The 27362-nt window shown below is 41.9% G+C and overlaps 1 non-coding gene and 1 pseudogene across 2 annotated transcripts; one reads left to right on the forward strand and one right to left on the reverse strand.

Annotated features, from left to right (window-relative positions):
* The first annotated feature begins 1155 nt into the window (after positions 1-1155).
* LOC110087737 (zinc finger MYM-type protein 6-like) lies at positions 1156-16872 on the forward strand (annotated as a pseudogene). The gene is made up of 2 exons (XR_013545007.1): positions 1156-7350; positions 7600-16872. The product of XR_013545007.1 is annotated as a zinc finger MYM-type protein 6-like (transcript).
* On the reverse strand, positions 4708-4873 carry LOC140707109 (U1 spliceosomal RNA). The gene has a single exon (XR_012087095.2). It is a non-coding gene; the product is annotated as a U1 spliceosomal RNA (small nuclear RNA).
* Positions 16873-27362: the final 10490 nt, after the last annotated feature.

A 27362-nucleotide genomic window follows, 5' to 3' on the forward strand; every position in this document is an offset into this window, starting at 1 on the left:
AAATGTGATCGCATACCGATGCCTAGATAGGGCGAAAATCGCTCTACAAAGGTTGGTAAGCGGTTCGCTTACCGACCTTCACTTTGCGACCCGCCGATCAGCTGTTCGGCAGGTCCAAAATGGCCGTGGGCAGCGTTTTCGTGCCCTCGTTAAGCAAGGGAAGGGCGCGAAAATGGCTGCCGGCCATCCTGGAACATCGCTGAACGGTGAGTACAGCAGCCGATTGGAACGCATTAAACACTGTTTGATGTGTTCCAATGGGCTTTTCTGCCCCGCTCAACGATGTTTTCACATAGCGAGGGTTAATCCGGAATGGATTAATCTCGCTGTGCGAGGCACCACTGTATTTTTAAAAAGTGCTTGTTTGGGGGAGTATTTGGAGACATTGTGTGTGGGGGCATTTTAGTAAGAAAACAATGGAGAGAGTAACATATTAGCCACATGTTGTAATTCTCATTAGGCTTTTAATCAGAATCTCAGAAAACAACAGACGACATAATGCTTTTTTGAGTAAGGATCCCAAGCTTTCTGCCCTACAGACTGGTGTTGATTGTGATGCTGACTGAGGTTTGCCTAGCATGTCATGGAAAGCTTTTCATATTCCACTCTGAATGTTTGAAGAGGACTTCTATTTTTCTTTCCTGTTCTGAAGCAACTAAAATTTACTGAGCAGTCATCTAACCATCATAACAAGACTGTCTCTGCCTGCAGGCATGCCATCTATAAGGCATTGTTCAGGAGGAGGAGGAGGAGCGGTGAAAGAAAAGAGGAAAATAAGCAAACTCAGGCACCACTTATAAAAGGCATAGTTTTTTTGCTTATGATAACCATGTTGAATGGAAACAGTTCAGGAAGAGCACTGGTCCCTCCCCTCATCCAATAGAAAGAGTTGTGCAATACCATTGCTCCCTCTGCTAGAGCCAGATGGGGTGGCTGCTGACTGGTGCCAACTGAGAGAGAGCTAAAGTCAAAGTTTGGACCAGCTCAGCATCAGCAGGCACAAATGTAATGGCACAATAGAAGAGTTGCTGACTTTATTTGAAACTATGAGATTCACAGATTTCCTTTGTTCACAGATATGTGAACATTTGAAGTTGCTCATGTAACCCACAATGTTACTGTACTGTGTAGAATTACTAAGAATTATATGGCTTTATCCCACTTGGAAACACAAGGGAATTATGTAAGAATGCTGTTTGCGGACTTTAGCTCTGCTTTTAATACCATTATACCCCACAGATTAATAGTCAAACTGAAAGATCTAGATTTTCCAGATTCTATCTGTCTGTGGATTTTGGATTTTTTAACAAATCGTCCACAAAGGGTTAAATTGAATGATTACATCTCTACTGACAAGATACTCAGCACTGGCACTCCACAAGGTTGTGTCCTTAGTCCACTACTGTTCTCCATTTATTCATCGGATTGCACCAATAACCATCCCAGTAATAGAATTATCAAATTTGCAGACGACACTACACTAGTAGGACTTATTTCCGGGGATGATGAGTCTGCGTATCGGGATGAGGTATTACAGCTATCCCGCTAGTGCAAAAAAAACAATCTTCTATTTAACATCCAAAAAACCAAGGAATTTATAGTGGACTATAGGAAAAAAAGAGCAGACATTCAGCCACTGTATATAGATGGAGTTTGTGTGGAACAGGTGGTTGAATGTAAGTTTCTTGGGACCATCATAACAAATGACCTGACTTGGAGTGCAAACACCGCTGTGTTAATCAGGAAGGCGCAACAACGGTTGTATTTCCTAAGGACTCTTAGAAAGCAGCAATTGACTGAGAGTTTGTTAACTACCTTCTATCGGAGTTCGATTGAGAGCATATTATCCTACTGTCTCTGTGTATGGTTCACGAGCTGCACAGTGGCAGAGAAAAAGGCAATTCAAAGGGTGATTAAGACGGCCCAAAACATCATTGGCTGTTCACTCCCCTCTTTGGAAGAATTGTATAAGAACAGATGTAAGAGGAAGATATCTAACATACTGAAAGACTCCTCTCATCCGGGACATCATCTCTTTAAATTATTACCATCGGGAAGGAGATTTAGGGTATTGAAAGCAAGGACAAGCAGATTCAAGAACAGCTTTTACCCAAGTGCAGTATTGAGTTTAAATGCGGGGTCATAAGTTTTTGGTGGAATTTTAATTGCTGGGAGAAACGGGGTATTTATATTTGTATGGTGAGTGTTGTGTATATTTTTAACTTTTTTTTTTTGTAGTGGTGTTGTCCAGTTTTACCTTGGGGAAGAGCACCTCATTTCGTTGCACCCACTTGTGAGTGCAATGACAAATAAATTTCTTATGTCTTATGTCTTATGTCTATCAGTATTTTAAAAAGAAGATAAACCAGTAGGTCAGCAGTATTAATTATGGAGTGTAACCATACTCCAAATGCCCTTCTCTTCTCCAAGTTAGATATTATAGCAGACTCAGTTGATAACTTTCCAGGATGAACTGACTGCTTCTGGAAGATTTTTTTTTTTTTTTTTTTTGGCAGTTCAGCCTACTTCAGGGAAGGAGAAATAGCCCATAGGTTAAGAAGTCAGCAGCATTTATTAACTTGTAGGGTTGCTTTCCCTCCAGTCAATACCTGATCTTTTTTCTTATTTTCCCTTATTTTATTATCCCTCCATTTTATTATAATTGTAACGATTGAACGGTTATGTACTTTTCCGTGTTTTATTGTTTTATCCTATATTGTAAGCTGCCTAGAGTGGACGAGTCGCCCAGATAGGCGGGGTATAAATCAAATTATTATTATTATTATTATTATTATTATTATTATTATTATTATTATTATTATTATTATTATTATTATTATTATTATTATTATTGTTGTTGTTGTTGTTGTTGTTGTTGTTGTTGTTGTTGTTGTTGTTGTTGTTATTGTTATTGTTATTGTTATTGTTATTGTTATTGTTATTGTTATTGTTATTGTTATTGTTATTCAAAACTTTGAAATCGACGTGGAAGTGTATGGGCAGCGAGTGCAATGTGGCCAGATTGGGAGAGTTATGATGGTGTTTCCTCACCCCACTAATAAGTCTGGCCACCACATTCTGTACCATTTGGAGCTTCCACATCAGTCTCAAAGGTAGCCCCACGTAGAGTGCATTACAGTGGTCTAATCTCAAGATTACAAGCACATGCACTAAAGTGGTGAGTGCTCCAACATCAAGATAGGGACACAGCTGGGAATTCCGCCTAAAATGGAAATAGGCAGATCGAACTACTGACGCCAGCTGGTTTTCCATGGTGAGCACCGGGTCCAGACGTATCACCAAGCTATGAACCTCACTCTTCAGATGTATCCCCAAGCTATGAACCTCACTCTTCACGGTGAGAGTTACCCCCCCAAATGAGAGGGAGTTTCCCAAACCACCCCACCCTCAGTACCACCGTCTTGTCTGGGTTCAGCCTCAACACATTTTCCTGCATCCATTGTAGTACAGTCTCCAAGCAGCACTGAAGGGACAGAGCGACATCCACTGTAGTTGGAGAAAAGGTGATGTAGAGCATACTGATGGCACAATACTCCACATCCCCTGATGGCCCCACCCAGTGGCCTCATATAGATATTAAACAGCATTGGGGAGATTATCGAGCCCTGCGGAACCCCACAATTGAGACTCCATGGGGCCAAAACTCTCTCCCCGAGCTGTACTCTCTGAGGACAGTCCTCCAAGTAGGATTGGAGCCAGGCAAACGCCAGGCCACCAATTCCCAACTTGGAGAGCCTCCCCAGGAGGATACCGTGGTCAATGGTATTGAAGGTGGCTGAGATATCAAGGAGGACCAGCAGGGACAGTTTCCCCCTGTTGGCCTCCCTCAATAGGTCATCATACAGGTGACCAATGCTGTTTCTGTACCACGACGTGGCCTGAAACCCAACTGGAATGGATCCAGGACATTTGTTTCATCCAAGTGAGCCTGAAGCTGATCGACCACCACCCTCTGCACCACTTTACTAATGAAAGAAACATTGGTGATGGGCCTGTAATTGCCAATATCATCCGCCGCCAAATTTAGTTTCTTTCTAATGGGCCTAATGAGTGCCTCCTTGAGGGCAAGGGGAACCCTGCCCTCAAGGAAAGACCCATTGATTATTGCTGTTGCCCATTCTGTTGTTATAGGCCTGGCTGCTTTGATTAGCCAGGCCGGGCAAGGGTCAAGACATGAGGTGGTGGCACAATAGTGGTCAAGTACAGTGGTGCCTCGCTAGACGATTACCTTGCAAAATGAGGAATTCACTAGACAATGACTTTTTTTGAGCAATGTTACACTTCGCAAAATGATTGTTCCTATGGACAGTTTTCACTGGACGATGTTTGGGTCCTTGCCTCGGTCCTTGCCTCGCAAGACGGGGTTTTTTTTATCCTGTTTTCCAAGATGGTTCCCACCCATTGGAACACACATTAATTACATAAGACCTACTTTTTTATCCCAATAAAGTGGGGGAGAAAGTGTATGCTGCTGTCTTTCCAGGGTCTGCCTCCTGGAAAAATAACAGCATACACTTTCTCCCCCACTTTTTTGGGATAAAAAAGTAGGTCTTGTGTAATTAATGTGTTTCAATGGGGAAAAAACCATCTTGCAAAGCATTGCCAGTGGGGCTATGGCTGCAAATTTAAATGGTAGAGGATGGTGAAAACAGCCAGGAACCAAAGGGTAAAGAGATTGTAAAAACACCAGGAAAATCACAAGGGCAATCCCCCATTGACACAAATTATGCAGTTGAGTTCCCCACATTTGGGGAAATCATAGGGATCGGCAGCACACCTGAAGTACAATGGATGAACCTCCCCCTGGGAAAACCACTTTTATGACATGGTGTTTCCCCTGCAAGGTATGACTTGGAATGGCCCTTGCAACTCCTACCCCCTCTTTCCCCTGACTCCCCAAGGCATAGTGACCCCCTGGCTGCACCTCCCACTCAGTAGAGGGCTACACGGCCCCAGTCCTGCCAGAGGCCAAGAGAGCTCCTCAGTGTTTTGGGGTGCTCTGCAGGACCCCCATCATGGGCTAGGTGTTCCTCCCACAATCCTCTAGTGCACAGGTATTAGCATATGCTAATACCTTATGAAGATTCGAATACTTTATTACAGTCAAAGACCAGAAAAACCAAAGCAATATAAAATAGATACATATAATTATAGTTTGGTAAAATCAGTCAGGGTAATAAAATTCCATTAAAACATGATAAAACAACCCCTTCTTTCCAGTTAATAACATCATGTATCCTTAATATAAGAAAAGCTCAGACAGAGTTATATTAAAAACATATCCATCTAAAATCACCTAACCAAACATTTGATTATGAATAACCATTGCTGCCGCACAGAATTTGGCCACTTGTCTCGTAATATTAGGGGTATTGTCAGAGAGTAACAGCTGGACATAATCCTCCTCTGATCTCCCGGAAGATTTACAGATAATAGGTGATAAAAGCTCCATACAAAGATCCCGATAACAAGTACAGTACAGAAAAGGAGAACATGACCCACTGATTCAACTTTATCACTATTACAAGGGCAGAGACAATCTGATGTAGGCAAACCTCGAAATCTTCCCTCCAAAAGCATTAGCTAGGTTTTCCTCCCACAATTCTCTAGTGCTCAGGTATTAGCATATGCTAATACCTTATGCTAATCCCCATAAAATAAATAAATATAAATAAATAAATAAATAAATAAATAAATAAATAAATAAATAAATAAATAATATGCTAATACCTTATGCTAATTAAAAAAGAGAACAATTTTAAACTGCTACAAGGCAATATACAACCTTAATTTGCTGCTCTATTTCCTTAATACAAAGTCTACTATCTACAGAATTTCTCTCTAACTTTGCTCTGCCTTTTCAAAAAAATTATTTTGAGACCCAAGTGGGTTGCTATCTTGAATTTAGAGTTCAGACAGCAGCAAAATCAATATCCCTTTCCTTTCAAACAAATACTCTAACATTCTAAGATTCTCCGATTCTTAAGATTCTGTTAGGACTTGTAGCTGAAGTATTTTGGTGAAACTAGAATGGGCCATTAATACATAGTCCTGGCTATGTTTTCATCAGGATGTGGCCAGAAGCCATGAAGACATATTGCTTTTAATTGCAACCCTTTAGGCACCTTTAAGTGTTGGAGGTACTTTGTGGAAGATAAAGTGAAGCTTTTAACAAGCTGCATTTTTCGAGCTTTGCAATACACAGGCTTGTGTCCAGTAAGGATCATCTTGCTGGTGGAAGGAGAAATTAGGCTGCTTCCCTACCCCAATTTTCTTTCTCCTGTGCTGTCCTCATTCTCCATTGCCACCACACCAAGCTCAGTTACCCAATTCACACTTTACAGCAGATCTGAAGTAGTCTGCAAGAGGGAGGCGCATCACTGAAAACTATCTCCTTCCCTCTTCTGAAAGAGGACAATGCCGTCTATCAGTGGAGTGACTTCCACTGGATAAAAACTTCAGCACCCTTTTTTCATTTTCATGTCTTGTTTTTTGTTTTGCCCATGGGTATAAAAGATTTTTTTTACCTCTAACCCATTCAGTTTTATTCCTACTTTATGATCTAAAATTCCTCCTTTATGATCCAGCAGGCAGATCCAGAGCAGCTGCCATCGCCTCTTTCATTTTGAAGACCTCTCAATATGGCCGAGAAGAGGAAGTGTTGCCAATATTGAACGGAATACCTAAAATTGGGATTCATTCCATCTCCTTCCAACATACAGTTTCTGTGTTGTACTCTTTGTGAGAAATCATTTTCAAATGAAGCGATGAAGCCTTCCCAACTGAAAGACCATTTGGTGAAAATTCATTTGGATAAAGCTGAGAAACCAGTATCATTTTTCCAATCCTTAAAGGCCAAGATTGAGGGTTGCAGCACTGTTGAGAAGTTATTTGGAAAATCGTCACTCAGCCCCAACAAGGGGCTCATTTGTTCCTATGAAGTATCTTTGTTGATAGCAAAATGTGGCAAACCCCACACTATTGGAGAAACACTGATTTTACCAGCAGTAAAACAGATTTTTGTCACCATGTTGGGGCCCAGCGCAAGCACTGTCACACAATCAGTTCCTTTGAGCAATGACACTGTATCAAAAAGAATTGATGAAATGTCTTCTGATGTGGAAGAAAGGCTTATTGACACCTTGAAAAGTACAGAATTCATGATGCAGATTGATGAGTCAACAATTCATGAAAATGAAGCCTTGTTATTGGCTTACATCCGTTTCATCAACGGAAATGAAGAGATTGGGGAAGAACTGTTATTTGCTCGAAATTTAGCCACTGACACAAAAGGTTTTTTGATATTTAAAAAGGTTGAATTTCTTAAGAGCCTCGTGGCACAATGGTTAAACTGCTGTACTGCAGCCAAAACTGTGCTCACGACCTGGGGTTCAATCCCAGGTAGCGGCTCAAGGTTGACTCAGCCTTCTATCCTTCCGAGGTCGGTAAAATGAGTACCCAGCTTGCTGGGGGGGCAATATGTAGCCTGCATAATTAACTTGTAAACTGCCCAGAGAGTGCTTGAAGTGCTATGGGGCGGTATATAAGCAGCACGCTTTGCTTTTTTTGCTTAATGAGAAAACATTCCTTTGACAAACGTTGTGGCATGTGCAACTGATGGAGCTGCATCCATGGTTGGACAATACCGCGGATTTCAAGCTCATCTAAAATCGGTTGTACCGGGAGTTATGACTGTCCATAGCGTCATTCATAGACAGCACCTTGTCTCAAAAAATTTGAGTGGCCGTTTGCACGAGTCCTTATGTCACGTCATTAATGCTGTAAATAAAATGAAGTCAAGAGCCTTGAACAATCGACTTTTTCACAAGCTTTGTTAAGAAAATGATGAGGAGTTTGAACGTCTCCTTTTGCACACTGAAGTAAGGTGGCTTTCAAAAGGAAAGTGTCTGTGGCGATTCCATGAACTTTTTGACACAGTTGTTGAATTTCTTGAATCCATTGTTCCAAGTCTAAGCAGTTCTCTTAAACTTTGACATCTGGATGTAGCTTAGCTCGCTGATGTTTTTGACAAGCTGAATGAAGTGAACATAAAGCTGCAAGGAGATAAAATCAATTTTATTAAGGCCAAAGAAGTAATCTGCTCATTTATTTCCAAATTGGACCTCCCTGCAAGCACTATGAGTCACCAGGAGCTGTATCAGTTCCCAAGCCTTGGTAATGAACATCAACTCCAAGCAGAAGATTTGGATTTTTTTTGCTGCCACTTGAAGCAACTAAAAAAAGATATAGAAACCAGATTCTATGATCTGATAAATCTGAAAGTGCCCACTTGGGTGCTAAATCCTTTCACAGCAGACTTTGCACAACTTCATCCCAAACTGCAAGAGCCACTGACAGATCTGAAATATGACTGTGAAGCCCAATCACATTTTCAGAGTTATGGCTATGAAGCTTTTTGGGTGCAAATGAGGAACACTTACTCAATATTGTGGGAGAAAGATAAGTTGCTTATTTTAGCCTTTCCTTCCACTTAGTGGAGAGGGGGCTTCAGCGCCGTCCAACAGATCCTTTCTAAATCAAGGAACATGTTGAAGATCACTGAACGCGGCGATTTAAGAATGAGATTAACAAAAATGGTTCCAGACGTCAAGAAATTGGCATCAGCTCACCAAGCACAAGGCAGCCATTGATTTTTTGTGTGTGTGCTTTTTGTGTACATACATTTTCTTCATTAATAATTGTCCCAGCTCTTATTGTTATATTTACTTGCTTTGGATTTCACGGTGCAGTTTGAGTTTTTGGCTTTGTTTTCGAATTCTTGTTGTGATCTGTAAAGCATTTTGTGTGTCTCTTTGTATTTTACTTTTTTAGCGTGCACTCAAGTTTGATATTATACTTTGGTTTCTCGGTTTTATGGTTTCAATTTTTTGTTGTGCTTTTCGTATAAAGTGTGTGTGTGTGTGTGTGTGTATGTATGTATGTCTGTATGCATGTATGTATGTATGTATGTTCTGATTTTTTACAGTGTGCATGAATATATATATTTAAGTGACTTAAATAAATAAATAAATAAATAAATAAATAAATAAATAAATAAATAAATAAATAAATAAATAAATAAATAAATATCATCGCCGTGGGGCGGGGGTGATGATAACTTCCTCAATGGCTCAAGGGGGCGTTTCTTTCAAAAAGGTTAAGAACCACTGTTCTAAACTATATTGACCTAGTGCTCTCTTATTTCTATCTCCTTTTATGTACAGCCCCACCATGCATTAATTCTTTCTTATACTAAATTGTCATCCAAACTTTTCCTACTTAAGATACATTATATTTGGAAAATATAATAAACAAGTTATCCTTAGTTATCATAATACTAAACTTTGTTCCTCTATTTATTATACTTAACTTTCCATAATGCTATCCCCAAAGCCCCTTCATCTACTTAACTTTAATTATGCAAGTCTAAACCCGCTAAACTTTACAAAAGTTTCTTCTGCCTCTAATACTCTAACCCTTGTAAACAGAGCATAATTTACTTTATTGTCATTGTACTTCTGTACAATGAAATTAAATACCATCTCCAGTACACATAATAATAAAAAAACACAAGGACATAGCAACCATAACATAAAAACATAGCACATTATGCATGAAACACATCCCTCTCATTCACATCCACATCCACAACACCTACTTCCACCAAGTTCTAACCGTGTCACTCGCGCGAGTCAGGAGGTGAGGCTGAGGAGCCTAACGCCAAGGGAGGCCCAGAAAGAAAAGACATGAAATCGGGCCTTCTCGGCGGTGGCTCCTCGCCTCTGGAATAACTTTCCCCCTGACATTCGCGTGGCTCCCTCGCTGGGTATTTTCAAAAATCAATTAAAAACACTGATGTTTCGGCAGGCCTTCCCCTCAGCTAATTCCTGATCTTCCCTTTTTCTTCTCTCCTAGTGTTTGCCTCATCTTGTCTAACGTTTTTCCCCTTATTTAAAATTGTTTTAATTATATTGTTATATGTCTGTTGTAAGCTGCCTAGAGTGGTCCTGAGGGACTAGATAGGCGGGATATAAATAAAATAAATAAAATAAAATAAATCTGTCACATTCAATTTCCCATCACACAATGCATCAATATTGCACTATACAGTGGAATTCAAAAGAGCTGCAGATCTGGGATAGAAACTGTTTTTCAACTTATTTGTCTTTGTTTTAAGTATCCTATACTGCCTACCAGATGATAACAATTGAAAGAGGGAATGGCCCAAGTATAATGGATCTTTGAGAATATTTTGGGCTTTCTTAAGACATTGAGAATTATAGAGATCTTCTGAAGAGGGAAGCCAATAATCCTCTGGGCCATTATAATAATCCTCTGGAGCATTTTCCTATCTGCCATTGTACAGTTAGCAAACTATATACCAGAGTAATAGGTTAACATACTCTCTATGATACAGCAGTAGAAGTTTACCAGCAGTTTTCTATTCAGTTGTTGTCTCCTGAGAAGTCTCAGGTAATATAGTCTCTGGTGGGCCCTCTTAACCACTGCTGTAATATGAGTGCTCCAGGACATGTCCTTCTTGATGATAGCACCGAGAAACTTAAAACTGGTCACCCGTTCCACTTGCTCTCCACTTATAACCTAATCTAATACTCTAGCTTTGTGCATCTGGCACTCTAACCTTGTACCCCATAATGACCACTTATATATAACTCTATAGATTTACTCAAAGTAAATTACTACCTATAAAGTTATATATAGAGAAACAAAACAGGGGAAAAGACAAAAGCTTAAAGAAAAAAGGTTAAAAAAATTAAAAACACAAAAAAGGAGAAAGAAAAAAAATGTATATTTTTCCAAAAATATGCGCAAAAAGAGGTTTGTTTCTTTTACATATAGATTTTTAAAAATATTTCCCCCTTTAATTCTGCATCAAAATTTTTAACTTAACAATATTTGTTCTCCCTCCCCCTTATATATATGAGGAAATAAAGAGTTTAACTTCTTGTTTGAAGCATCTCCAGCTTTCCACAAATCTAAAACTTCAATGTTCCAAGGAGGTCTTACATTGACAGCCCCCCCCCCGCTGCTCCTTACACCTCTTGATCTACTCTTTCCATTGTAATAGCCCTCTGTTTGTGCTGCTTCTTTTCCTTTTTGCTCAGTCTCTGTGGCAATGGCTGGTCTTCATCTAACACCCAGTTTGAAGCACTTGTTCCACTTATGGGACTTTAAAAAGTTTCCAATTAAACCAGATTTTTATATAAACTGGGCACCAACCATTGTATTTTATATTATACTTTATTCAGATCACAGTAACTATTTTCAAGTTGTGTCTCCAAGCAAGTGATTGGGGGACATGTTTTGATACACTTGTAATGAGTCACCTTTCAGTGTCCACTGGAGGCAAACTCTACCTCAGTGCCACATGCCTCAGTGTCCACTGGAGGCAAACTCTACCTCAGTGCCACATGCCTTAGTGCCTCCTAGGGTAGACTCTAGTTCAGTGCTACATGCCTCAGTGACTGCTGTGGATAATCTCTACCTCAATGCCAAATACCTCATTGCCTGCTGGGGGCAAACTCTACTTCACTGCCAAATGTGATGCTGCTGCAGACAAGCTCTATCTTACTGCCACATGCTTTTGTGTGCCTGTCGGAAGCAAGCCAAATGACCTCCGTGCCAAAGATCTCTCATTTTGATGGGGCCAAATCAAACTCCCTAAATGCCATCCACTTCTGGGCCATGTGGTAAACTTTGCCAGCTGCCTCTGTCACTTTCAGGGGGGGCAATTTGTGGGTGAATAACTCAGATATCTGATATTCAATCTTCCCCAAACATGACAGGATTTTTGGAGAAAGACATAGGAAGCTTCTTTGTCATTTAGGATTCTCTCAGTACCTGGGTGGAACTTTCCTGGATTTGTCCTCCTAGTGACTATGTAACTAAGGGTTCCAGAATCCAATGTTCACCAAATCTGCTGGGCTTGTAGAATCCTGTCTCATATAGATGGAGGAAGAAGATTATTGCAAGAGGTCCTGCCTACGGTGGTGGGGAACACAGTTAAATTGTATTTTGATTTGTGTATTTTATGTTTATGTTTTAGTTAATAAAAAAAATTTAAAAAGAGAATCCTTTCTGAGGAAGCTTCTCTGTAAATTTAGTGTCTCTAGGTGCTTGGGGGCCACATTTATAGCATTTTAAAGTGAAAATGAATTGACAAATTGATTCATCAGAGAATATTCTTAAACTTGTATTTGTTGATTTGTTAACCTTGACAAATTATAAATCACAATGGATTTCCATTTTTTAAATTCCTTCCCATCTCTAATTCAGACTCATGAATTCTAAAGTGCCCTAGCTACAAGAACAGATTGGGTTATATTATGGTGTTCTACATAAATAATTTAAGATATGCAGTTTGCACCATGTTACTGTCAGAAAGCAGCAATGATTTGAAATGACTTTTATTGAAAGTGAAAGGAGTGAGTGCCAAAGCAGGACTTCCACTGAACATAAAAAAGACAACAATCATGAGTATAGGTGTAATTGTGTGTCACCCAGGCCAAGATCATCCACTCTTGTATTCCTGATCATTGTGTGTGTGTGTGTGTGTGTGTGTGTGTGTGTGTGTGTGTGTATGATCACTATGTATGTGTGTGTATCTATCCATCCGTCCATCCATCCGTCCGTCCGTCTATCTGTCTATCTATCTATCTGATAATATAACAATACAAATAAACAATGTATTCCTGATCACTATGTGTGTGTGTATAACAATACAAATAAACAATGTATAAAAGGGAACAAAATATTAAACACTAATTTTCCCCCCACACTCAATACACTTAAAGCAAAGAAATGAAAATTAAACCCAAAATTTCCTCCCCCCGCTCACAGTCCTGTTACATTGTTTTCTGCCTGTAGATCTTATAGTTCCAGGAATTATTAGAACACTTGAGAGGCAGTTTTTCAAGTTTTTCAAGTTGAGGTTAGGGTTTGTGTCAGTGCTGAGCACGGAGATACAACAGTAGCAAAGAGCTGGTAAATAAAATGGCGCTACTGTTGTTGTTTTCCGAACCAAGAGGGCAGCCGACATGTTCACACTGCTTCTGGTCTTGTCAAGAGAAAAGGCAGAAGGGGTAGTTCCTGAAGGAATTGGTTGCATGGCAGCAAGCAAGGGGGTAGCTAGCTGGATCCCACAAATGATGGGACCCCGGTGCCAGCTCCCCCACTCCAAATTCCCCAATGAAGCCTCCAGCTCTCCACTAAGTTGGGAAACTCCTCTGACCCAACAAGACTCCCGGTGTCTTCCCTGACTCTCCACACTGGACCCTGCAGGCTTCCCCATCGAGTCCCTGGTTCACCTCTAGGCAGGACCCGCTGAGGACTTACAGAAACTCCCAGCAGAGGCTCCCAGCCTTCGGTCCCCAGCACACTGTTCTTTCAAGCTCCGCAGACAGCCTCAAATGAGCTCTGGCTCCAATCCACCACCTTGTCCTGCAAGTCTGACCCAGCTCCAGCCACAAAACACCCTTTCTCTCGACCTCCTCAGCCACAGACAGCAGCGACACGAAAAGAATGAGTCAGGGCAGGAATCAACAAAATAAACAAACAAAATAAATGAAGAACAAAGGAAAGAGAAGAAGAGAAAAGGAAAAACAGATTGGTATGGCAGAGAGAAACACGACCAACCCATCACTGGTCTGCCATCCTTATAATGGAGTGTCTGTATCATAGTCTGTATTGTTTAGAGATTTATTTCTCCAGTGACCTCACGTTCTGCATCCTAGTAGTTAGTAACAGAGGTGCAGCAGGAGGCAGCTCTAGAAGCACTAATTTCAAATTCAGACTGGAGGAAGAAGGAGAGAGAGAGAGAGAGAGAGAGAGAGAGGACTCACATTTCCATTTGTGGCAAGGTGAAACTAAGATTTTCTCTTTAGATCAAGGGATGCTCTCTGTATTAATGTAAATTATTGTCATTTGTGATCTTAAAAAGGATCATTGGATCATTTTGCTTAAAAACAAGTTTACAGTGCAATGCTTCTGGAAGTGAAGATTTGGCTAGCTGCATGCCATTGCACAGGGGACACCAGAGCGTAGTCAAAATGTTTTTCCATTCTTCAGGAAGGTGCCTTCTATGTCTGTTATTTGACTGACATTGCCCTTCCAGAAGTGTGTCGAGAGGTACTAGCAAAGATAAACAAAATAAGGTAATACAATACCAAACCTATCCACTGCATGGACACCAACACACCTAGCTAATGGCTAAAACTGAGGAAACGTTTTCTGCGCACACCTCAAGCTTTAAATATTAAACCAGAAGAGGCTAGGCTAAAGCTATGGAGAACAAAAAAACAAAACACCATGCCTAAGAGATGAATGCTGAAGAAGTGTCCCATCAGGAGAAGACGCTGGCTGTACCATCTAGAAATCACTTAATAGACTTCAAAGCAAAGTAGGAAGATCAAAGAAAAATCAAGTAAAATGGAGCTATTTAAGATAAATTTTCTGTGATTATGGAGAAATTCAATCAATGCAGTACTTGCGTGCATGCAATTTATGCCCCACCATTTGTACAAAAGAATATCTAGCAAAAAGCCAAGATAACATTACTGAATCAGCCCACATCTGGCCAAAAACAATATAATCTTAGAATTTTGATTTGATTTTAATTATATTTATATTATATGTTGTTTATTGTTTAGTTGCTAAGTCATGTCCAACTTTTCGTGACCCCATGGACCAGAGCATGCCAGGCCCTCCTGTCTTCCACTGCCTCCCAGAGTTTGGTCAAAGGTTTATATTACATATACATCCATAATTTGTGCTATGTTCTGAGAGAGAGAGAGAGAGAGAGAGAGAGAGAGAGACAGACAGACAGACAGACAGACAGAAAGACAGACAGACAGACAGACAGACAGACAGACAGACAGAATTCTTTTTAGAGGATGTTTCAGATTCCCAGAGTTTCACTTTCTTTCTCTGTTTTGCTTGTCCTTTAAAAAAATAAAACTGCTTGAAGGTCTTTTAGTAATCTCCTGCTGCTACTACTGCTGCCGCTGCCTTAAGGCTCCCTTGAAGTTCCTGTTCAGCCTCTCTTTTGAAATACAAACTCAATTTTTTTCACATATGCTTTATAACTGGAAACCATGAGAACACTTAAGACATTGGTTGGCGTTTGAATGTGCATATTTTATTACTTTATGCCAAATTTGGGGACATTCGGGCAAAGGATTTTCAAGTTCTGCTTTTGTAAAAGTAAAGCTCTTTACTCCGCCCCCCCATGCAGAAGCAAAAGACCTTTAAACATCTCCAGATTTAAAACAGATCACATAAATGGAAAAGATCAGTCTTTGCTTACGTTTAAAGTGAATTGCAGACTGCATCCACTTTATTTTATTTGGAAAGAATCAAAGCTGCAGGGGCTGAAATACTGATCCTCAAAAACAGCAACAACAAAACACCCACCACTTCAAAAAGAAGAAAGTCACTTCTTGTGATGACAATAGGAAAAAGGATGCCAAACTATATATAGCAAAGGACAATCTGAATATTGATGAGCCACATCAGCAAACAAGATGATCTGCAGGACACTTTCTTGTGCTTAATCACATTTACAAAGAGACTCCAAGCCCGGGGGGGGGGGAGTCCAGAAGATAACTCTTTTTTCATCAGCTAAGCACTTTTCACCCAAAGACAAAGAGATTATCAGAGCTATTTTCAATTCTAGCTAGTGCCCTCTCCCTTTCCAGCATTCTCAACTTAATCTGAATAGCCCCATAATCATGCAAATCTTCCTCATTAGTGGCAGGTGTTAGAAGCCTGTGTGCAGGTGCTTTGCACTTAGCTGGTTGCTTCCCTTTTTTGCTCCCTTTAGCTTTCTTAGATCCCATACTGAAGTCTCCTTTCACTCTTCTCCCAGTCCTATTCCTCTTTTTAAAGCATTTGTTTATATATATTTTTAATTCTTCAGGAAGCCCTTTGCTGCCCTCAACAAACCAACCCCAGGCACTAAGACAATAGGCCTGGCACAGGGCTCCCCAGGTATGCTCTACACCCTTCTTCCTTTCTTTCTCTCCTCCCCCCTCTTTTTTTTTAAAGGAAGAGGCTCACTCCAGCCACAGGCTGGCTAAAGACTAGTAGGGTTTGTTTTTTAAAAAAATACACTATGGGGTTGGTGACCTTCTTTTCCCCCAAGACTCCAAACCATGGGTTGCACTGCTGCACAAATTTCTGGGCTTCCCAAGCACACTCTGGGCCTCAAGCTGAAATGGAAAGTGCCTCACAAGCCTTGCAAAATTCCCGCTCCTCTTCAGCCAATGGTCGTGCTGAAAGAGGCAGCATGCGGAGTGAGCAGCCTCAATAAAGCCCCTCTCCGGCCACCGTACTGGCCTCTTGAGCTTGCCTTGTCTGGGCGGTAGGCAAAGAGCTTCTGCCCATGCAGCCATAACTGTGGGAGGAGTCACCTTGATGGCTGACATGGGTCTCATCAGTGCAGTCATAGATACTGAAGCACAACACCCCACATTCATAAAATGGAAGTTTAATTAAGAATTGAATCATATAAGCACATGTGATAATTGCCTCACTTGAAAGATTCTGCAAATGAAGAAAAAATGGCATATTTCTTTGATATCTAGCATTTTGTCCCATGATCTGGAAGTGAAGTAACTTCATTCTTAATACAGAAAATACAGAAAATAGTAAAAAGAAATTTTGGCATATGTAAACATATTTTAATAATATAGTTCTCTAAAAGGAAAAAGCCATGGTCCTGAACACCTATCCACAGGTTTTTCTTTATTCATTTGTTCTACTTTCCCCTCTCTTTACATGCCTTGTGTCAGATCCAATGGGCTTCATCTCTATTTGATTAGCTGCCTATGTTTCATCCTTTGATGTGCTATGATGAATTTACACATTCTATGAAGTCTCTGTGGTGGAGAATAATTGTTATTCAAGTGTTCTTTGTAGATTCTGACATTCCAGAATCTAACACATTAATGAAGGTAATCATTTAGGATTAGATCCATCCTCTGAACATAATACATCTAAGAAGAGACTTGGGTTTAGCAAGGAGGTCCTCTTAACAATAAACATCTCTTCTCATTCTCATTTCTTTTTTGAGGAAAAAAGACAATTCTCTTTAATTTCATTTTAGAAATCTTGTCAGAAATCTCACCTTGAAAGCACTGTGTAGAAGAATGCAGTCTTCTCAGCCCAGAAACTGTCAAGTATCATAGAAAATAGATGAAAGCTATAGACACTATAGGAATGTCTCTCCGTCTCTGTGTGTGTGTGTGTGTGTGTGAGAGAGAGAGATTTATTTTAGAGGTAGCTTCCTTTGTGCTGTTGCACTGCTAGTGAATGGCATTGGGAATAGTAGATCAACATGTCATTGCATTAACAGAAAACTAGGCATGTCCTCTAAAATCTCAGCTGTTTTCACATTTTACCCATCAGTGGCGACTAGGAGCACACCAAGTGTCATGTAGGATCAGACCATTTATCCATCTAAACTTGCCTTTACTGCCCTGCAGCTGCCATGATCAGTACTTGATGCTTCAAAAAAGAGGGGGAAATCTCTTATATAATAATGTCCTGTACATCTCCAATTCTTTGTCTGCCTTTTCCTCCTGAACAATTTAATCAATGTGGATGGGGAAAGTAGCATTGCTCTGAGATGGCAATTTGTTACTTTTAACTAGAAAGAAATCAGAGCTTGTCATATCCCTTGAATTATGATTATATATATATATTTTTTCCCCAAGATGGCACCGGAGGCAGGTGGCTAGCGCTTCTCTCCACCGCACGGCTTGCCTCTTGGATTTTCCTCACTATTTCATTTGTTTTTTCTTTCCTTTTTCCTTTCCTTTCTTCTTCTTTTTTCCCCCTATTCTTTTCTTGGTCAACCTCCTCGCCTCCCTGATGACTGGCTGCCGGAGTGAGTGCGGGTTTGCGGGGCTGGAGCCAGAGCTCTAACACGGGGCCAGAGCTGGGGCTCGATTGAAGCCTTCCAGCTCGTCAGCAGAGCTCAGAGGCTCGGAAGCCTTCACCTGCCTGCAGGAGGTGGCGGGGGAACGGGCTCTCCGACCCAGGCTGACATCAGTGGCTGCCTTGGAGGGGAGAAGACCTGGAGCCTGATGACTTGGCGCCCCCCCTCTTCCTGACGAGCTCTGTCCCGACCGCATGGTTGAGGCTGGAGCCGGGACTGCTGGGTTTCCTGTAGCTAAAGGAGGTGGCTGTGTTGCCCAGGAGCTCTGTGTGCCTCCTGTTGCTCTGGTGGAGAGGTGGATCATCCCAGGCACTGGTAGTGAGACGGTGGGGGGAACACCCTGGGTGGCTGTGGGGAGGAGAGAGCCAACTTGCCGGGCGGCCACCATGTTGGTCTTCCCGACGGCAGCCTCCTTTCCTAGATCAGACTGTTCACTCTGCCCTTCACGGACTGCTCACAAAGAACCCTTACCTCCCTTCCAAGGAAGGGAAAAGGGAAAGCCGGGGAATGAGAACTTGTTTGCCTGGACTTTATTGCTTTTGACGCTGCCCACACTCATCACTGTAATGCAACTCATGAGTAACATCCTCACTCCGACATTTCCCTTGCCATTAACATCTATATTAACAACCTCTGAAATAATAAAAACACTAAGACCAGTAAAACTTAAAAGGACAAGGCTGCGAGGTGGAGGAGGACAGACTTGGACTAGATGAGGGGGTAACTTCTTGGGTACTTTTTTTAAACTTAATACTATTTTTTGTATTCGGGATTTTTAATCATAACACTGTATAATTTTGAACCGTATTGTATTTGTCTTTGCACTTTGTTAAGTTGTGGTATTATTTAGGATTCTGCTTTTCTATTTTATTTTTTTATTTTTCTTTATATCTGGCATGGAGTGGGAGGCCTGCTTGCCCAGTGAGGGGCCTTTTAACATCCCTGTGGTCACGGGTAGAGGGAGATATGATGTTGGCACAGTCCCTACTCATGGCAGAAGAACGATGAACAGATGTTTGATGGCTCTTCATTGTCCTGAGACTGTGACCAACCCCCAGTATCGAGGTAGCCAGTCCAGCTAACCTTCCACTCTAAATCTGGTACTGTTGAATGCCAGGTCTGTATCCAACAAAACCCAGGTGATCCACAACCTTATCCTGGAGGAGGATGCAGACCTGGCATTCATAACTGCGACGTGGATTGGCAGGGAGGGGGGTCCTCCCCTGGCTCTCATCTGTCCACCCGGTTATGCCATCCAGCACCAGGGTAGACTGGAGGGCGGGGGGCAGTAGCCATTGTTTATAAATCCAGCTTGGAGGTTACTACATGCTCATCAGTGGTAAGGCCGGGTCTAGAGCGCTCCATGTGTTGATTGGGGCCAGGGATGGTATTGGGATTTTGCTGGGCTACCGTGCTCCCTGCAACCCAGCCACTTCCCTTCCGGAGCTGGCCAACTTTGTCTCCGTGGCACTGTTGGGATCCCTGAGGCTTCTTGTCCTGGGTGATTTCAACATGCATGCAGGGTCAGAGGCCTCTGGGCCAGCTCTTCAGTTCATGGAAACCATGGCTTCCTTGAACATGTCCCAACATGGGTGGCCATACGCTGGACCTGTTTTTTTCCACCAATTGCAGCGAGTGTGGTCTGATGGTGACTGACCTTGTGTCAGTCCCCTTGCCATGGTCAGATCACCATCTGGTAAAATGTAACCTCACAGTGGCTCTCCCCCCTCGCAGGGAGCAGGGACCTATTGTCATGGTCTGCCCTCGAAGGCTACTGGATCCGGTTGGATTCCAGGATGCCATGAGAGGTGTTACAGCTGACCTGGCTAGCACTCCTGTCGACACTCTGGTGGATAGCTGGTCCACTGCTGCCACCAGGGCCATAGACACGATCGCACCCAAATGCCCTCTTCAGCACAGAACCCACCCAGCGCCCTTGTTTAACCAGGAGCTTTGAGTGATGAAGCAAATAAGGAGAAGGCTAGAGCGTAGATGGAGGAAGGACCCGACGGATCATAACTAGATAGCTGCTAAGGTCGCAATTAACCTTTACCTGAATAAGGTAAAGGCTGCATGTCGATCATTCTTCGCTCACCAGATAAGCGAAGCGTCCAACCAGCAGGTGGAGTTATTCCGTATAGTGCGTGACCTATCCGGAATGGATCCAGGTGAAAGGCTGCCCCCTAGTTTTTCACCTGACCAGTTTGCAGCCTTTTAAAAATCTAAAGTGGAGGCCATGCGCCGGGAGCTATCTCCTCTTTTAAATAGAGTGAGTTGAGCAGAGATGTCCAGTGCTCCGTCTGGCCCAGTAAATTTTGACTCCCTTCAGCCTGTCACGCCTGACACTGTGGACAAGGTGGTTGATCGCTGTCGAGCTACCACCTCCTCCCTTGACCCTTTCCTGGCCTGGCTAATCAAAGTAGCCAGGCAAAAAACAACAGAATGGGTCAAAACAATAATAAATGGGTCTTTCCTTGAGGGCAGGTTTCCACCTGCCCTTAAGGAGACACTCATTAGGCCCATCAGAAAGAAACCTAGTTTGGCAGCAGACAAAACTGGCAATTATAGGCCCGTCACCAATGTTTCATGAGCAAAGTGGTGGAGAGGGTGGTGGCAGACCAACTTCAGGTGCACTTGGAAGAAACAGATGTCCTGGATCTGTTTCAGACGGGCTTCAGGCCACGTCATGGTACAGAGACGGCATTGGTCACCCTGTATGATGACCTGTTTAGGGAGGCCGACAGGGGCAAAACGTCTCTGCTGGTCCTCCTCGACATCTCGGCAGCCTTTGATACCGTCGACCACGGTATCCTCCTGGGGAGGCTCTCCGAGTTGGGAATTGGTGGCTCAGTGCTTGCCTAGATCCGTTCCTTCTTGGGGGACCGGCCCCAGAGAGTACAGCTTGGGGAGAGTGTTTCGGCCCCATGGAGTTCCAATTGCAGGGTTCCACAGGGGTCGATTATCTCCCCAATGCTGTTTAACATCTACATGAGGCTGCTGGGCAGGGTCATCAGGGGGGTGTGGAGCATCATGTCATCAGTATGCGGATGACACCCAGCTCTACATCTCCTTTTCACCAACTGCAGGTGATGCTGTCCTGTCCCTTCAGCTCTGCCTGGGGACCGTACTGCAATGGATGCACGAAAATGGGTTGAGGCTGAACCCAGGCAAGATGGAGGTTCTGAGGGTGGGGGCCCCCGTGGCTGGTGGCCTGGGTGACTCTCGTTGGGGGGTAGCCCTGGCTGCGAAGAGCAGGGTCCACAGCTTGAGTGTACATTTGGACCCGACGCTCACCATGGAAACACAGGTGGTGTCGGTATCCGCACCGCCTTTTTCCACCTTTGGCGGATAGCCCGGCTGCGGCCCTACCTTGACACGGGGGCGCTCACTACCTTGGTGCATGCGCTCATAATCTCAAGATTAGACCACTGTAACATGCTCTACATGGGGCTGCCTTTGAGGTTGATGCGGAAACTTCAAATCGTGCAGAATGCAGCGGCCAGACTCCTTACTGGAGTGAGAAAACACCACCATATTTCTCCTATTCTGGCCATGCTGCACTGGCTGCCCATTCGTTTCCGCATTGACTTCAAAGTTCTAATGCTTACCTATAAGGCCCTAAACGGTTTGGGACCTCAATACTTGGCGGAACGCCTGCTCCCACCAAGATCTACCCGGATCACCCGCGCGAGTCAGGAGGTGAGGTTGAGGAGCCTGATGCTGAGGGAGGCCCAGAAGGAAAGAACTAGAAACCGGGCCTTCTCGGCGGTGGCTCCTCTGGAATAATCTACCTCCGGAGTTTCGCGCTGCACCCTTGCTGGGTACTTTTAAGAACCAACTAAAAACGTGGATGTATAGGCAGGCCTTCCCTTCCAGTTAATTCCTGTCCTCTTTCCTTTTTTCTCTCTTTATTTGATTTATTTTGTATTTTTTCCATTACAAAATCATTTAATTAATTAATTGTTATAAATTTTTCTTGAACTTGTTATGTTTTATGTTGTAAGCTGACTAGAGTGGTTGAAATGACTAGATAGGCGGGATATAAATACAATTAATAATAATAATAATAATAATAATAATAATAATAATAATAATAATAATAATAATAATAATAATAATAATAATAATAATAATAATAATAATAATAATAATAATAATAATAATAATGTATAGATTACTGCAACAGCAATGTCTACATTGGCTTGGGCATGTTGTAAGAATGGCTGATGGTCGAATTCCAAAAGATCTCCTGTATGGAGAATTAGCGCAGGGAAATTGCCCCAGAGGGAGACCACAGTTGCGATACAAGGACATCTGCAAGCAAGATCTGAAGGCCTTGGAAATGGACCTCAACAGATGGGAAACCCTGACATCTGAGCGTTCAGCCTGGAGGCAGGCGGTGCATCACGGCCTCTCCCAATTTGAAGAGACCCTTGTCCAGCAGGCCTAGGCAAAGAGGCAGTCCCAGAAGCAGCAAAATCAGGGAGCTGGACAGGGGACAAATTGTATTTGTCTTCATTGTGGAAGGGATTGTCACTCTCGAATTGGCCTTCTCAGCCACACTAGATGCTGTTCCAAGTCTTCCATACAGAGTATGATACCATAGTCTCTCGAGACTGAAGGATGCCTAAATCTGTGTATTTAACTAGTTGTATCTGTATATTTCTCATTTAGAGCTGTTCCTCTTAACTTTTAGGCACAGAATTAAATTTAAAGAAGATGCTAAACAGTGTCATTCTCTTTGGACTATGTCTGTGTGTCCTTGGCCTGACAATGACAAAACACTACTAATGATGACCACCAGCTATTCAAGAACTGCTAGTCACATTCTTCCTCCTGCATCTCCTCCTCCCTTTGGGTCTCAGTGGGGTAGTTGGAGTCTTTCATCCAATTTATACCCAAGAGATAATAACATTACTGAGAATATCCCAAGAGATAATAACATTACTGAGAATATTCACTACCCTCACAGGCATATTCTTCAAATCTCAATGTGTTTTGGATTAGGCTATTAATATCACCTGCAGGAAAGAAACAGTCAGCAGCATGAAATCTGAAGGACTCATTCAGAACAACCTTCTTAGCAAAATCAGTCGGAGATCTGGTTTGAATGAAAAATGCAAGCTTGGGCTCATGCTCAAATTTTCACCCTCTAGGAAGAGCAGTTGACATGAAGGATAATGAACACAATGAAGTGTAGACAGTCTTCAGAGTGTCTTGCTCGACATCCTTAAAAAGCAAACTCAATCTTGACGAAGTCAGAGCTCTTTCCATTTTGACTCTTAATGAAGTACCTTTGGGGAATAAGTTGTGTGTGTGTGTGTGTGCGCGTGCACACACACACACACACACACACACCGTCAATTCTCAAATGAAAGTTACAGCACACCTGCCACCCAGACCCAAGTTTGTTAATTAGCACTTGGGAAGTGTTTCCTAGCTCAAGTGTTTAGAAATTGCTGCTGAAGTACTGGCAGGTGTTCATCACAGTGCACTCCTTGCTTGCAATTCATCTGTAGCTTCCTTAAAAACTATATGCTCTGAAATGTCATATTATATTTAGTAGAATTCCTCCCTGAAAAACCAAAAAATGGTTCTGGATCACAGAAGTGGTATCAAGGAAAGAAAAACGGCACAATAGAACCGCATACACTCTTTACTCCCAACTAAATTCTTGATTCATTGGCTAAAATCCTGTTCACACACCTTATACTAAAGCTGATGATGTCATAAACTCCAGATTTTTTTTAAAATAAAGACTTCCAATCCCACTTTTTTCAAATGTCCTGCATCTCCCTTGAGATCACTTTCATCTTGGGGAAGACTCTGGGAGTTGCAAAATGAGAAGACAGAAAACAGCCACCACTGAGATGATTTTACAGCTGGCAGTGATCTTCCAAAATTAAATACTTCCTCCATCCCATGGCCTCCGAAATCTTCTCCAGGATGGAAATGATCCCAAGGAAGCTTCAGGACCTTCAGAAGGTGGGGTTGTGAAGTCTTAAATTAATGAAAATGGCCACAGCTATTTACTGAATTGGCTTCAGCCATCAAGCTATGATTAAACGTGCATTCTTCCCTATTGATTACACTGGTTAGGGCTAATGGGATAAGCAGCTGAAAAACAGCTGGAGCCCATCTCTTTTGAGATTTTTTAGGTAACAATCTCCCCTCTCAATTGGGCTTCCAAGAAACTGATAGGGAGTGAAGGCCCACTGTTCTCTGCTCATATGGCCTTTTTTCTATTCTGGTATGACTTTGAACAATAAATTAGAAGACATGATATGGGCATGTGGTAAAGCAAAAAGCCAAACCCTTTTCAGGGTTGGTTCAAGACCCACCCAGAGGTGCTAGCCCAAAGAAAAATTGCAGTGGTGGGAATGAGGGTTGTGGGAGAAATGGAAAATGAATTTTCATATGAACTTACGTATTTTGTACCTCCTGAACCAATGAGCAAACTAAATTGCTGTTGTGCCCCCAAATTTACCATTTATCTTATTTTTACATTACAACTAAAATGCAGATCAAAATACTGGGCATTAGGGTAGAGAGCATACAAAATAATCTGTTAGTGGAAATATCACACATACACACACTGCAATAAATATGTGGCAATTTTTTCTTAAAAAGCGAACAGTAGGAGCCATCGTCATTATTGTCATCATTGTAGAACTGCAGAACTGGAAGGGACCTTATGGATCATTGAGCATAGTCCCTGTTAAGGAAGCCCAGCAGGGGCTTAGTCTCTGGCTAAGCCACTGAGCTATCCAGCCGTTCTAATGGACATCTTGGTGCACAAACTGAAATAATGTACATATTTTAGGAAATGGGTACAAATTGCAAATAAATTTGCTTGTGGGTGTTTTAAAAATCACAAAGTATCTATCAGGAAGAGTCACTGTGGATGGAATCAAGCCTGCCAGATCTGCTGATACTTAAATGCCATTGTGGTTGTGTGAATCCCTCCATATTAGTTTTGGGGGGGAGAGTCAAGAGATTGGGAAAATAAGGGATCATAGTTTCTGTTGCTTTTCTGGACAGTCAGGCTTTGTAGTTTCTGCCTAAGACAAACTGACTCAGAGAAGTAGGGTGAAATGCCCAATGGAAATGGGAAGCCAGCAAACATCAGGAGAAAGTCAACATCAGGGCTGAAATGAGCTCATTCCTTGGGATGGAGTTAATTAGGAGAATGGTTTCATCTGAGTGAGAGGAGGGGGAAAGAAGTTACTCTCTTTATTGTGAATATTTGAGGAAATACAGCACCTAATTGGCAGATATTTGGGAGAGTCTGGAAATTGGGACTTTGGATTTAAAAATGAGGACTAAAATTAGGACTTGATCACACATGCCAAAAGAACTCTAGTTACACTGATTCTTTTCATCTCCTTCTTGAACTGATACATATTTACATGTGGTCACATGGTATATATGTACTGCTGGGCCCGTTCACATGGCTATCAGTTCAGTTGGTACATTTCTTATTCTTTGTACCCGTTCTGTAGGCTACACATGCCATCTCATATAAATCAATTCATTTGCCATCCTGTTTCTGGGGGTACCCGCCACCCTAATTTAAAAAAATATTAATGTGTAAGTGGTATATCACTGTTTTCCTGTCATTTCCAACTGTTAGTCAATGTGCAACCTGGTGATATATGTCACCTGCAGCCTTTCCTTCCTTTTGTAATGTTCACTTCCCAATTCCTTTCTCCACTTTGTTTTTCTTCCCCTCCTTTTCCTTCTGCCCTCCTCCCGTTTTTCCTCTCCTTCTTTACTCACTCATCCCCTTTTCCTTATTTCCCTGAATATCTCTCCGTCTCAGTTCTTGGCTTTCATTTTCTTTTTCCTTTTGAAAGTGTCCAGAGGAGGAAGTATTATGCAAAGTATTATGAAGAACGGGAATAAAAAATAAGAAAGAAGACATTAATGCAAAGTACCTTTCTTTCTCCCTTCAAACAATTCAAAGCAGGAAGCAGCCCTTTCTTTGCTCAAACCCTCTTTATCTTTTCCTTCCTTACACCCCCAAGGAGGGGGGAGGCTGTCTCCTTCAGAGCAATGTATTCATGTTGTTTTTGTGGTGGTGGTGGCACTTGCTGCTACAAGAAATTTATCAATATTCCTTTAAAAAGTTTATTATAAGGGTACAAGTGCAGTGGAATGAAATGGGCACAACCCCCCAAAAAACATCCTTCACAAGGTAAATAAATCAACAGCAATGTTCACACATACTTACCTGTGCATCACATGAATCAAAATTTATAAAAGGATTTAAATAACAGCAGGATCAATACAACTCGGGTTCTTTTGCCATGTGTGATTGAGCCCTTACTTTGCTTAGCTGAGTGATCTGTTAAGAGAGTGTTATAGTCGTTTGCTGCCTGATTCAAGATGTGCCATTTGTTGAAGCTATGTCAGGATGTAAGTATTAGCTTGCTTCCATATTTTCTTGTGGAATTATTTTATAATTACTTTTGCCTCACCTTTTTGATTGCTTTCTTGCTCCATAGCTTTTTGACTATTCCTGTCACTGTTAAAACTGTTTTTGATGTGCGTGTTTTGCTTTTTCTGACTTTTCCACCACCTTTACTAAAATTATAAACTCACAATTATTTGGTTCTTTTGGACTAAGAGGGTTATTGATATGTAAAATCAGGCCTGCATATTTGTTGGTGCATTAGAATTTTTATCTTTGTGGGTTGGCTTAAGTCAAAGTGCTTAACCTTGTGGATTTTTGGTAACTTTTTGGAAGCACTACTTAGTCAAGATGGACTAAAAATGTCGGGAGGACAGTGGGCACAAGATTTTCCACAGCTACCAGCACATTGGCCCTCCTAGATATTACCTACACCAGGACGATTGGGCTAGTGTTGCTGAGTGGTTAGTGTGGACTTCTCTGACCCAGGATATCCTTGACAGGGAGCAGGCAAAATATTGTGGCAATTGGAACTTTGTAGACATCATGAGGAAACCCATGGGAAAGAATGACACGTGTAAGGTATGTTCTTAGGAAATTGAGGAAAATGTAGTATGATGCCCTATATGCTTTTTTTTTTTACTGTTAATGTCATCTGCATTTCTTCCATCCCTAACTGGAAGAAACAAAAAGTAAATTTGAAAACTTAAGAGAGATGTCTGAAGTCAAATGCACAGGAAACTTGCTTTTAAGTTTCTCTCCAGAAATCATTAGTTTTTTTAAAAAAACAGCTTTCTGTATCTCTTCACAATGTTACTTGATCTATGCTTCAAGGGCAGAACTGCCTATCATTCTGTGTTTACTCTCTGAACAAATCTTCAGCTGGTGACATTGTGATAGGCAAGAAGAACCCTGTTTAGTGCAGAGTGCTAGCTTTTCATTTCCTTTCCCTTCTTTTTTTCCCTGCAG

Source organism: Pogona vitticeps, chromosome 4 (assembly GCF_051106095.1).
Source record: "Pogona vitticeps strain Pit_001003342236 chromosome 4, PviZW2.1, whole genome shotgun sequence".
NCBI lineage: Eukaryota > Metazoa > Chordata > Lepidosauria > Squamata > Agamidae > Pogona > Pogona vitticeps.